The sequence below is a fragment of the Zalophus californianus genome, chromosome 7 (genome assembly GCF_009762305.2).
Source record: "Zalophus californianus isolate mZalCal1 chromosome 7, mZalCal1.pri.v2, whole genome shotgun sequence".
NCBI lineage: Eukaryota > Metazoa > Chordata > Mammalia > Carnivora > Otariidae > Zalophus > Zalophus californianus.
This window is the reverse complement of record NC_045601.1, coordinates 98,979,648-98,993,691: the sequence shown is the minus strand read 5'-3', so window position 1 is coordinate 98,993,691 and position 14,044 is coordinate 98,979,648. Positions and strand designations below refer to the sequence as shown.

The following is a 14,044-nucleotide window of genomic DNA, read 5'->3' as shown; positions in this document are numbered from 1 at the left end:
GAGAGCTTGGCAGTAGCAAAGCAAAGAGCAGAAAATCCTCTTAATGTGTGTGAGGCAGCTCAGTGCTGTCTTTATTTGGTAATTACTGAATTAAACCACCATACGGTGTGCATCAATTCCTGCTTGTCAGCCATAGCCAAGATCTTCTAACAATTCAACAAGGATTGTTGATAGATTCAAAGTGGCCCACACCCCCTAAAATGCAGTTGTAGTCTCCTTATCAGTGATAGTTATCAGGGCAAGTAATACAAGCACTGATTAATTTTTTCTGCCATTCAATGATGCAAGCACCTTCCATATTTGCATGATTCCAGGGGTGTGAGGCAGAGAAGGAGAGGCAGTGTTGAAGGGGAAGACAACCAGAGTGAGTACAAGGAGACCTACAGCCTCCAATCTCACATTATCTGTGTGATGCCAGACAAGGTCTCTGGCTTTCTGGATCTGCTTTCTCATCTGTCAAATGATGGAGTGATTTCTAAAGTCTTTCCTAACTCCATCAAAAAAAAGATGTTAATGTTTACATTAAAACCATTCTCAATTGCAGCGCCTGGGTGGCTCAGTCGGTTAAGCCTTACTCTTGATATCGGCTCAGGTTATGATCTCAGGGTCATGGGATCAAGCCCTACAGTGGCAATCTCCTTGAGGATTCTCTCCATCCCCTTCCCCCCCCCCCACCTCTTGCGTGTGGGCATGTGCTCTCTCTCTCTCTCATTCTGTCTAAAATAAGTAAATCTTTTTTAAAAATAAAAAAATAAATAAAAGCATTCTCAATTAGAACTCTTTTGATTATCAATAACAGAAACTCACCGGAGCTAGTAAGGCTAAAAAGGGATATTTGTTGGAAACTCTAGTGTGCAAGGAATGGCACATTAGTGTATTTCCTTTGACTCAGACAAAACCTGATTCTGATCCTTCATCCCGTTGTGACCGCAGGAACATGCAGGATAGGGTGTGTGAGAGTGCAGGGGTGAGGGTTTGAGGGGCAAGATGATGCACAAATATTTAATACCCACTACAGCCACAGCCACAAAGATGCATACCAGCAGAACATGAGCCTGGGTGGATGGGGTTGGGAGCTGGTGAAATGGGAGAGCGAGGGGAAAAGAATATTAGACAAAAGTAGCTCTTCTCTTTTCCAGTTCTTTTCCTCTAAAACACAAATATTGGGACCTTAATAAATTAACTCAGCACATAAAGATACATAAGCTTTTACAGAATTCAAGGGTAGAGAAAGAGACAGCCTACAAGGATGAATTAGAATCAAGGGTTTGGATGACCTTAAGACTCTAGATCCATCTCTTGCAGGCTCCTCTCTGTAGGAAGGACTCCCTCACTGTTTTCTTTCTCTCATTTGCTCCAGCTGGCTTCGTCTGGTTTTCCAGTTTGCATGTTGCCAGTGTCTCCTGAATTTACTTTTTTATTGTTCAAAACATCACATAGATTAAGGATGAACCAAACCCAAATTTTTCATGAAAGGGGACTAATTGGCAAAGCTTGGGTCAAGTGCCTTTTCCTGGGCCACCTAGCTGTGACCAGCGTGGCATAGGCATATTGGAAACAAACAAACAAACAACCCTGCTGTATACTATTGTGGCTACAATGTAAATGGTAGCACAGGAGTGGTATTGAAAATATTTAACAGTTGCTATGGGATGAGCATCAACCACTGAGAATGAACACCAGCCACGAAGAACCAGTACAGTTGGATAAGGGCATTCTAGCTGGCTATCAGCCTGGGATAGGGACAGAAGAGGACCAGTTTCTAGAAAATGGGAAATAATCATGAACTAGGCAATTATCCAGGAGCGGTCTATTACAGAGTCTAAGAAAAAATAGTCAAATCCATTTTAAAAATGAATAGTGTCCCTGGAAACTTTTTCACAATTAGAGAGATAATTTAGGTGCCGTTTTGGTTTCTATTTGATTGTAACAATAATTCCATAAGATGCTGTGTTAAGTGTTGCAAACAATAGAAGAAAAATATAGCAGGGGACACTCCCTACCATCAGCCCCCAGGAGCTTTCACTCTGATTTGAGGAGGCAGACAGGGGAAATGTACAGAAGCAGGCATTTAATTGCATAGTGCCCAGTGTGTGCCCTGAGAGTCAGAAAAAGAAGACATCCTTGTGGGCTAGAGAAGTCAGGGACACCTTCAGGGAGTAGCTGAGGATGCTTTTTGTGGCTCCTTTCAGCAAATTCTATAGATTAATGAAGGGACCCACCATCTCGACTTTGAGGGATGTACTCAAAAGGTCCAGAAGAGCCTTATAAATCAAAGATGAGAGTGCAAGAAACTTTGCTAAAGATTAAACACCAGCCTTCTGAGTGAAGTGCTGATACATGCTATAACATAGAGGAACCTTGAAAACATTATGCTCACTGAAAGAAGCCAGATATGAAAGCCACATATTAGATGACTCCATTTACAGAAAATATCCAGAATAAGCAAATCCATGGAAGCAGAAAGATAATCTGTGGTTGCCAGAGGCTGGAGGGGACAGGGAATAGGGAGTGATGGCTAATGAGTATGGGTTTCTTCCGAGAATGATGAAAATGTTGTGGAATTAGTGGTGATGGTTGTACAACATTGTGAATACACTAAAAGCCACTTAACTGCACACTTTAAAATGGTAAACTGTATGGTATGTGAATGATATCTTTTTACATTTAAGATTTTATTTATAAAAAAAGGGACGCCTGGGTGGCTCAGTCAGTTAAGCATCTGCTTTAGGCTCAGGTCATGATCCCAGGTCCCGGGATTGAGTCTCACATCGGGCTCCTTGCTCAGTGGGGAGCCTGCTCCTCCATCTGCCTCCCGACCCCCCTGATTGTGCTTTCTCTCCCTCTCTCTCTGACAGAAAAATAAATAAAATATTTTGTTAAACAAAAAATGATTTTATTTGTTTGTTTGTTTATTTTAGAGAGAGAGAGAGAGAGAGAGCGCGCGCGCGCGCGCTCGAGTGGGAGGAGGGGCAGAAGAAGAGAATCTCTAGCAGACTCTTCGCTGAGCACGGAGCCGGAAGCAGGGCTCGATCTCACAGCCCTGAGATCATGACCTGAGCCGAAACTGAGATTCGGACACTTAACTGACTGAGCCACCCAGGTGCCCTGTGAATAGACACAAACAATAAGAAAAACAAGAAACCACCAGCCTTCCGGTTAGAAATAACTTCTTTGTTCTTAGCCCTCTTTGCTTCCCTCTATATATTTGTCCTCCTAATACCTATGCTGTGAATGTCTCTCTGTTCACTGACAACTACCTAATTTATAATGCCAGACTAGAACCCTCCCCTGGGCTCCCACTGCAGCTGAACATCTTCCCCGAAGATCCCACAGGCATCTCAAACCTAACATAAGGAAAATAAAATTGCAGTTTTGGACCTGGCCCTCCTTTTCCTCCTGTACTTCATCCCTTAGATGATAGCTCCCCGACCACCCAGTCATTTAAGCCATTCATGTGTGGGTCATTCTTTATGTCATTCATTCATTCGTTTGTTTATCCTTTAAGTTAATGTTTTTTAAAGACCTGCTATGTATCAGGTAGGTGCTATGTGCTGGGAACAAGATGTACATGGTTTTAGCCTCTGCAGAGGACTCTGAGAAGACTATTTAATCAAGAATTCCAACACAGTGAGGTGAGAGCTATGACCTGGGAAACACAGGGACGTACATCTGTATGCAAGCACACAGCTACGGGGATCCAACCTCCTACCTCCGATTAGCCACCAAATGCTTTTGATTTTACCTTTTAAATACTTCTTAAGCCTGGTGTTTGCTCTTCATTCACAATATACCCTTGCCTTCTTTCAAGCCTTCAACAGTTCATGCCATCATGACTGCAACTGCTTCCTAACCAGTCTCCTTGTCCCAGTTTCTCAGGCCTCCAGCCTCACTAGTCTCAGTTCCTTCCCCCATTGCCTCCAGAAAGATCTTTCAAAAACAAAAATATCTCACGTAATTTCCTTGTTTATAATTGTTCATCTCCTGTAGTGTCCCAGCACACCTGGGGGGTGTGCCATGCTCCCAACAGACCAGGAGCCCACGACAGCAGAGATTGATGACATGAAGGGGGTTTGCCCTCCCCCCGCCTCTCCAACTCTGGCAGAGAATCGTGTAGTTCAAGTTCCTTCCTGGGGCATGCATAGTCCTTTATTATGTGACCCCCCGCTTCCTTCTCCAATCTCTCCTTGCCATGGCTCCTCTCATGTGGTAGGATGGATTTTCTTTCTCCAACTTTCCCATCCCCATGGTCTACATATCACCAAGCTGAGACTGCTCCCCAAGGCAGAGAAGTTGAAAGACTAAATATAACAATTCATAAATGCTTTGCTAGCAAATGGGTAAATGAGGCCATATGAAAGGTCTGAAGATCTTTCAGGTATTTGACCCTAAGGCCAGCTCCTGGGCTCTATCCCCCACCCACTTGATTTGAAGCCCTGACCCAGTCCAGCAGTAGAGGTGGATGGAGTGACTGACAGCCTCCCAAGACTGATCACAAGAGGTGGGATGCTGGGCAGAGCAGGGAGTGGAGGGAATGAAACAGCTTAAAAGTACCAAAGATAAAAGGCAGAAGAAAGAAGATAGAGAGAGAGCTCAAAGGGGAGAGATGACTCTCCTGTCCTGGCTTACTCAGGGTACATATCACATGGCCACTGCGAATGTTGATGCTCAGTCTTGGTGCTAGTTAGAAGAACCTGTGGGGTAAAAGGAGCTGCCCCTGAGTATCTCTCCCCCTGAGGTTTTTATATGAGTTGGAACATGCCACTTGAACCCAAAGTAAAGGACTGCTTTTACTTTCTTTAGTATTGCATGTGTGTGATTAAGTCTCTTCCTTCCTTGTTGAGGGCTGTAAGCAGCGGTTGCATCCATATGTGCCCTACACACTAGCCGTTGTCATTCCCTGCTAGTGTGGTACTGTTGTGTGCTTCTCAGCTTCTGTACCTGCTCTTCCCTCAGGCCAGAATGCTTCTCTCTTCTCCTGTCTGCTCATTAGTCCTCATCCTTCATGACTTACCTTAAGCTTTTCCTGACCCTCCCAACTCAATAGCCAGGTGACTAAGGAGCTAGGTGAGGCTCCTTCCCTGTTTTTCCATACAGAGAAAAACATCCAGTGTCCATCTCTTATAGCCCTTGCCAGAGTGTATCATAATTATTTGTATAAACATCTTCTCCACTAGTTGGGAGAATGGGGATTGCAAATGTATCTCTTAATCCTTAGGTCTTAGCAGAGTGCTCTTAGCACCTAGCTGGTCTTCAATAAATATTTTCTGAATAGATGAAAGAATTAATAACAGACTACTGCATATTGAATAATAGGCACATGTCCCTTTGTCTCCAGACTAAATCTTATTTAGTGTCCTCACAGCATCCAAGTAAGCCATTTCTCTCCCGACCTAAATGATTTGTTGAACCCCTTGTCAAAAATGTAGAGAGATCAGGGCTAATTGGATTTGTCCAAAGAGGAAGAGAGAAGAGAGAGAGAGACTTAAAGCAGTCAGGCCTCATCTTGTTGCAAAGTTTACTGGACTCAGTCTCAGTAAAACTGGATCAGCCAGCACAGTTCTCTTGCAGCCCTGATTTAATAGAGGGGACAAGAGATGTCAAATGCACCATTAAAGAGGAGTACAGCAGGAAGGGAAACTGTTTAGATCCAAAGGAGCTGGCCGAAGGAGCCAGTCATGCCCATTAGTGGCTGTTAAGAGAAGGGCACATTGCCTATTGCACTCAGTGTCCCCTCCAAGAACCTCTGGTTCTTGGAATCTAAGCATGCTGATTTTGACCTTCCTGCCACCCGCTTCCCCAGTACCACTGATGATGGAGTGACTCTGACACAGTTTATGGTTGCCTTGAGCTAGTTACCTCTTCTAACATCTATTTTAAAAAGAGAATAAAGATACTTGTTTATTGTTGTTATGAGCTCAGAAGCACCAACACATCACAATTGCTATAATTAACTTCATTATATTTTTATCCTATGGTGATCTACAAGTAATTATAGTCCATTAGAATTATACTTAGGTGCAGAACAATGAGCAACAGCCGTTCGTTTATGTATTTATTTTATTAAGGATTTTTTGAAAAATGTTACAAATTATTTTAAAAAATTAAGTTCTTCTGAAATATCACCATCTAGAAATAACCATTATGAGTGTACAACTTTCTTTCTTTTCCTTCTTTCCTTTTTTTTTTTCTTGTGGTGCATAGATATCTCTCTCTCTCTTTTTCTTTTTTTTCAGATTTTAGTTTTAGGTAATCTCTACACCCAATGAGGGGCTCAAACTCACAACCCTGAGATCCACCAACTGAGCCAGCCAGGTGCCCCCCTCTATGTCTTTTTTTAAAAATTGGATCATACTGCATAACCTGCTGTTTTACTAAACCACAGAACTACAGACTGCAAGTTTCTCTATGCCACATGATCTGCACTATTTTTGAAGACTGTACAGTATTCCATCTCATGCATGGACCCTAGTTAATTTGGTCAGGACTCTGTCATCATATTTTACCCCAAAGACTATTTGCCCTGTGAGCTTCCTGTTGAAACTCCCTGTTGGCATCGCCAGGATTCTAAGATTCTGGTCAAAATACCCAGGCTATTAGGTAATTAGCTAATTAGAATTAGGTAATTCTTGGAAGCCCTCAGGAACATTTGGGGAGAAAGACCCAATAAAATTGGATCTCTATGCATAGAGTGGTTTCCAGGTTCCTCCCTGGGTGTCTTCAGGGCTGGAGAATCGTGGTCTAGTGGGAAGAGTAACCAGAGATATTTAATTTAATTGAGAGGGAGAATAAAGGAGGGGGAGAATTTTACTTTAGTTTGAACTCTTCAGGATGCCCCCTGCATAGGCTGAATTCCTGCAACTCAGTTTAATTCAGTTCAGTTCAGTTTGACTTTTAAAAAAATGGAGTGGTCTATTTCTGCAGCATGTCCCGCTGGGGACCCAGAATTACCCTTGCTCATTCTTTTTTCTTCTCTCTCCCCCTCTCCCAAATGGGAAAACATGCTTATCCTCAGTTGCTTTTCCTTGTCCTCCTTGTTTCCACCCCGGGGGCATAGTCTTTTCTAGTCCATTTCTAAGATCATTCTACCATCCTCTAAGGGATCTGGAGTAGATGATCATGAACTCTTGGGCTCACTGGATTCCAAATATGCAGAGCATTCACATTATTTGTTCACTTAATCAGTAATATTTTTTCCAGCACATACTATGTGCTAGGTCATATGGGTGTGGCAATGAATGGCATGTACACAAACCTTGCTACCTTGAAGCTTACAGTCGAGTAGAGCATGTGGAATTACAAAATGATGTCATGATGTAAGAGAGGCCAGCTCAAGATGCTTTATCTCATTAGACCAAAGGTCACTTTTGACCAAACTTACAACTTTAAACTTGGCTCAACATTCAGGTCACTGGGCTCATTCAGGGAGGTATATAAATGAACTAGAGAAGACTCCAATTTATCTACTCCACTCCTGAGGTCTGGGCTGGGGTAGCCCTAGACCTCCCCTCTTCTTCCTCATACTCTTCCTTGGCTATAGCTCTAGATCTCCAGATGGCTACATGGACGGGCCAGTTCTGGCTCCCTAGCTTACCACTATGCAGTAAAAACAGACTCCGTGAACGTGAGCTGGCTTAAAAACCGATCAATTGTTGCATTGATTTTTTTTTCTTTTTAAAATCATTAAAACACTGAAACCAAGCCAGAATCAAGCATGAATAATGCAGTTGTTAGTCATGTTGTCCAAGATTGCCATTTTCATCTTTCCATGCTCTTTAAAAGAACTGAGAGCCAAGATAAGTCTCTTTCAGACAGACATCAACTAAAAGGCAATGGATGGAACATTCTGCCACTGTAGGGGATTCTGGCCCTACCCCACGACTGTTTAACAAAGGATGGTCTGTGCCTTTGCTCATCAACTTGACTTAGATGATAGATGATAGACAGAAATGAGCTAGAAGGGGTTGTATACTGCCGCCTGCAACACACCAGTGGGGGAGTTGGCAAAGGCCAGAGGTTCAAGCCTCAGTTTTCCATCCTGGGTGACTTCACATGACTCTTTTTCTCTAGTCCTAAAGCTGAGAAAGGTCCCTCCTAAATTTCCCTTTAGAACACAGTCCAGATTGAATTGGAATTGGGCAGACTAAAAAATGTTTACTTCCCCAAATTTTTGACCTCAGTCTTGGAAGTTCAGTTCCTCTGATTTTCCCCAGGATCAGGGATTGCCCATCCTCCTCCTTCCCCCAGGATATAATGACTAAGAATCGGGAGCAAAGTGAAGGGAAGAAACTTAATTGTTAGCACGTTTCAAGAGGAGGGCAACCCCATTATTTACTCTGAGGCGTTTCATTCTTCTAAAGAATAAGTGAAGGCCTCATATTTTAATAGCCACACTTCTATTTGCCATTCAATTATTACGACCCAATTATAAACTGTATCTTCTAAACTTAAGTCTTGTTTAGAACAAATGTTAAAATTAACACTTATATACATCACATGTCGTTGGAATGTAGGAATTTATATTGTTTTATTGATTATATAAAGGGCAACTGGTTGCTCATTTTATCATTCATCCTTATAGTTTCCCATCTGAAGCTCTTGGACCAGGCATGAGTTGCAAAAGAGTGGGAGGTCAAATGCAAGGCCACACAACCTCACACATGCCCAGGAGCAATTGCTGTATTTTGTCTCTCTTGTCTACATGTGTTAATTGGTTTGCTTCCTGAATTGTTAGTTAATTGTTATCATTAAGAAATAAAATGGGGGAAAAAAGGAATAAACCTCTCCAGATGAAATCAAATTAATGAACCCCTACCATTCCACTATTAAATAAGATAATGGAGATACACAATACAAGAAAACCATTATTCTTATTTTTATTTTTAATTTATTCAACCACAACTCATTAGAATCCTGTGTGTGAAATTAGTATCATGGTTGTTTCCCCACTTGGCCAGCTGGCAGTTTAGAAAATAGAAAAGCTGAGTGTGGGGGCGCCTGGGTGGCTCAGTCCGTTAAGCATCCAACTCTTGATCTCAGCTCAGGTCTTGATCTCAGAGTCGTGAGTTCAAGCCCTGTGTTGGGCTCCATGCTGGGTGTGGTGCCTACTTAAGAAAGAAAGAAAGAGGGAAAGAGAGAAAGAGAAGGGGGGTGGGGGGAGGAAGGAAGAGAGAAAGAAAGAGTTAAGTGTGTATGTCTGATGATGGAATGTTAAGGAATGGATAGATTTGACTTCAGGGTTACAAAAACATATATTCAAGTTTCTCCAAATTACCCTGATGCAGTCAACTGGAATAAGTATATCTTCTCTTCAAGTAGAAAGTATTAGAACAAGGATCCTATAAGCAACCATTTACATGAAGCCATTGCTTTTTTACCCACATTTATCAAGCTCTCATTATGTGATAAGCACAATGCTAAGTGCTTAATATGTTATTTCATTTAATCCTAGCAATAAATACATGAAGCGGGTATAATTATTATTTCCATTTTACAGATATGGAGCCTGAAGTACAGTACCAAAGGCTCTAAGTGATGGTAATAGGTCTCAGACTCAAGATGGCCTGACTTTCAAGCCCAAACTTTTTTTTATTAAAGTATAATTGATGTATAACACTATATTACTTTCAGGTGTTCAACATAATGATTTGATATTTGTGTAGATTGCAAAATTATCACCACAATAAGTCTAGTTTCCTCTGTTACCATATAGAGTTATATAATATGCAATACAATATTATTGACTATAGTCACCATGCTGTAAATTACATCCCCATGACTTATTTATTTTATGATTGGAAAATTGCACCTCTTGACTCCATTCTCCCATTTCACCTACTTCCAAACCCCTCTCCCCGTTGGCAACCACCAAACTGTTCTCTGCACCTATGAGTTTCTGCTTGTTTTTGTTTGTTCATTTGTTTTGTTTTCTAGATTCCACATATATGTGAGATAATACACTATTGGTCTTTCTCTGCCTGACTTATCTCACTTAGCATAATACCCTCAGGATCCATCCATGTTGTCACAAATGGCAAGAGTTCATTCTTTTTTATGGCTGAGTAGTATTCCGTGTGTGTGTGTGTGTGTGTGTGTGTGTGTGTGTGTGTGTGTGTGTGTGTATCTCACATCTTCTTTATACAGTCATCCACTGATGGACACTTTGGTTGTTTCTATATCTTGGCTATTGTGAATAACACTGCAATGAATGTAGGAGTGCATATGTCTTTCCTAATTAGTGTTTTCATTTTCTTTGGAGAAATACCCAGAAGTGGAATTGCTAGACCATAGGATAATTATGTTTTTCGTTTTCTGAGGAACCTCCATACTGTTTTCCATATTGGCTGCACCAATTTGCATTCCCACTAACAACGCATGAGCGTTCCCTTTTCTCCACATCCTTGCCAATACTTCTTACTTCTTGTCTTTTTGATAATAGCCATTCTGACAGGTGTGACATGGTATCTCATTGTGAATTGAATTTGCATTTCCCCGACGATTGGTGAATCTTTTCATGTGCCTGTTGGCCATCTACATGTCTTCTTTGGAAAAATGCCTATTCAGATCTTCTCATTTTAAATCCCATTTTTAAATTGGATTATCTGGGGTTTGGATATTGTTGTTGTTACTGAGTTGTATGAGTTTTCTATGTAGTTTGGATATTAACCCCTTATTGGATATATCATTTGCATATATCTTCTCCCATTCAGTAGGCTGCTTTTCTTTTTTGTTGATGGTTTCCTTTGCTTTGCAGAAGCTTTTTAGCTTGATGTAGTCCCATTGGTTTATTTTTGCTTTTGTTGCCATTGCCTTTGAAGTCAGATCCAAAAAACATGGCCGAGAGCCATGTTAGGGAGCTTACCACCTATGTTTTCTTTTAGTACTTTTATGGTTTCTGGTCTTATTCAAGTTTTAATCCATTTTGAGTTAATTTTTGTGTATGGTATAAGTTAGTGGTGCAAAGTGCTTCTCCTTTTCTCTGCCATGATAGTGAAAAAACTCACAGCCCTCAGTTTGTCTATGAGATGTAAAAAGAAAACAAAAATAGCTAGTGGGGGTTTTTTTGTTTTTTTTAAAGATTTTATTTATTTATTTGACAGAGACACAGCGAGAGAGGGAATGCAAGCAGGGGGAGTGGGAGAGGGAGAAGCAGGCTTCTGGCAGAGCAGGGAGCCTTATACGGGGCTCGATCCCAGGACCCTGGGATCATGACCTGAGCCGAAGGCAGACGCCCAAGGACTGAGCCACCCAGGCGCCCCAAAAATAACTAGTGTTTTTAAATAACACTATTTCTTGTATGAGTTTTCAGGAGTAGGTCTTTTAGGATAGACCAGTATAAACCAGTATAGATGTTCCAGCAGATGATGTAACTATAGCACACTTCAATTTCTCCATGTCACTGTTAAAGCTAACAGTTCCTATCTCCTTCCTACTTCACATAAAATTAAGAAGTTTAAGGATACAGTGTCATTGCATGCACTTTGAGCTTCTTGGAAAACAATGCTATGTAAACACACTGTGAAAGCAATAGAAAAACAATGTCAGTGTGGTATGTATACAACATAAAATGGACCAAATTGTTTTGTTAGAGTTTGGGACAAAAATAGCTCCTTAATCTTGCATATCTAGTTTTTAATTATGCCATATATTGGCTATGTCTGTGGGTCTCAAGGGCAATCTGAACGGGGAATGAGTCTGATAGAATGTTGATTGGGTTAGCAGTTTAACATTCTCTTTTTTGAGGAAATTCTTTAATATCCCACATCTTGCCTGTTTCCAGCTTTTGGAAAAAACACAAGTCAAAATTTGTTGCCAGATGAAAGTGTTACATGGAGGGAGGTTGGCCGTGAATTTCTATATACTAAAGGCCACCCTTACTATCCTTTATGAAAGATCCAGGAGGCTTTTATTAATTCAAAAATAGTAAGGTCACTTTAGGACTCTTTTTTCCAGAATTACCAAAATGTCACTTGTACTGCCCAAACTGAAATGGGCCATCACCTCCAAGTAAAAAAATGGAAGAAGCTAGTGTGAGATCCACGTAGTTTTAAAGGGCATGAAGGATGTGAATGTACTTAGCACTAATGAACTGTACATTTAAAAAATGGTTAAGGTGGCAAATTTTATATTATGTTTACCACAATTAAAAGTTTTTTCCAAAAGCTTAAGATGGTAACATTTATGTTATGAGTATTTTACCACACTTAAAAGAAAAAAAGGCGAGATGAATGAGAAACCACCTCCCTTATCTCGTGGCTCTGGACGGCACCACTTGTAAACAGAACTCTCTGCCCCCAGGTGAAAATGCCTGACGCCCATTACACTTTCGGCTGTGCTTTCATGCCTGCCCCCTAGATAGAGGTTCATAGGAAAGGAACATTTACCATTTTCTTTTCTTTTCTTTTTTCTTTTTTAAGAGTTTATTTATTTGCCAGAGAGAGAAAGAGCACAAGCAGGGGGAGTGGGAGAGGGAAAAGCAGACTCCCCGCTGAGAGGGAGCCCTACTCAGGGCTCTATCCCGATCCCAGGACCCTGAGATCCTGGCCTGAGCTGAAGGCAGACGCTTAACCGACTGAGCCACCCAGGTGTCCCCACTTACCATTTTCTTACTGTGACGCTGAGAAAGCCTTAAAGGACTCGTAGGTCTTCTTTCAAGACAAGAGAACCCTTCTGCATGCTCCAGGTGGAGGGACTCTCAGGGGAAAAGAAAAGCTGCAAACATAATCCACATGCATTTCACAAGAGTCCTCAGCTCTCACCGACAGCCTGCTTCAGTTGGACTGAGGCCGTGGTTGGGCCTTCATATTTGCTGACCTGTAATTTTGTTTCTAGAGTGGCAGAGAGAGGAAAAAAAGGGACTTTTTATCCCCTGTCAGTCAGCTCTGCTGTACATTTATGATCTCTGGCCAAAAAATAAATGCCTGTTAATATTGAGGGCTTAGGTTTTTGTGACTACAGGAGAATTCCCTGACACTTTGGGGTGAAGCAGAGACAGAGAGGGCAAATCTGCCAAAGGCCTACCGTGACATTTCCACTAGTATCTATGTGTACTGGGCCCATGATTCTGTGGGAAGACCAATGGCCCTGAAGACCAGGCCCTTAACTCTTTCCTAATCCTGACTTGCTTCAAACCTGGCCCTTGAACTGCTGGATCTAAAAGTCTTCATTTATGAACTTCAAATAACCCCTGTTGGAAAACCTACTATCTTTGCTTCATGCTGTTTTGCTTAAGATAAAGACAATAATAGATTTTTAAATGTTTTGAAAAGTGAAAACAGTGCAAATGTGAGGTGTTGTTAAACATGTCGTGGGAGCAGGGGTGGTCTAATGGCAAAGTGCCAGGTTTCAACAAACCAGAGCTAGGCCGGAGGGTCTCAGAAAAGTAATGACATGAATCAAATATTCTTCCTCCAGGAGCATTGGTTCAGGCCATCTTTTCAGGATTTGATCCGTTTTTCTTCTTTTTCCAGATAATGGAGACTGCTTTTTAATAGCAAAGCCAATTTGATTTGTTAATTGATGCTCCTACATCTAAAGTGTATTTTTGACCTGGTAAAATACAGACATTGCGAGCGAGGAGAGCTAGTCTGGGGCCAGATGTGGAATCTCCTCTCCTGCCCTGTCCCCCTGTAAGTGGAGATCATTGATATTGCGGACTGGCTAGGGAACTGTGGATTGAGGATATAGGGGAAGAGACGTCTGTTCCTCGCTTGTCAGTGTAAGAGGTGTGTTTGTGTGGTGCATAGTCACAGGAGAGTACTTCACGGGTGTATCTCAGGGGTGTGGAAATGTGTGTCTGCAAGGGCCCTCCTTGGTGTGTAGGATCTCGCAGGCAGAATAGACCCTGAATGTGCAGAGGCCAGGGGTGGGGGTGGGGGTGGGGGAGGCCAGAATGTGAATCGGTCTTGAGATCCAAGATGAAGTTTGTTGTTGTTGCCGTTTCTCTCCTCCAAAAACACCTCCAAAAAAAACCAAAAAGCAAAAAAACCCTCGGAAACGGCCCCCTGGAGTGGGTTCTTCGAACCGACAGGATAGTAATTAACGT

At 41.8% G+C, this 14,044-nt stretch overlaps 1 protein-coding gene across 2 annotated transcripts in view; it reads left to right on the top strand.

The window, feature by feature from the left end:
* Nucleotides 1-14,044, top strand: part of PAQR8 (progestin and adipoQ receptor family member 8) — a 115,499-nt gene that overhangs the window by 60,073 nt on the left and 41,382 nt on the right. The window lies entirely within an intron of this gene.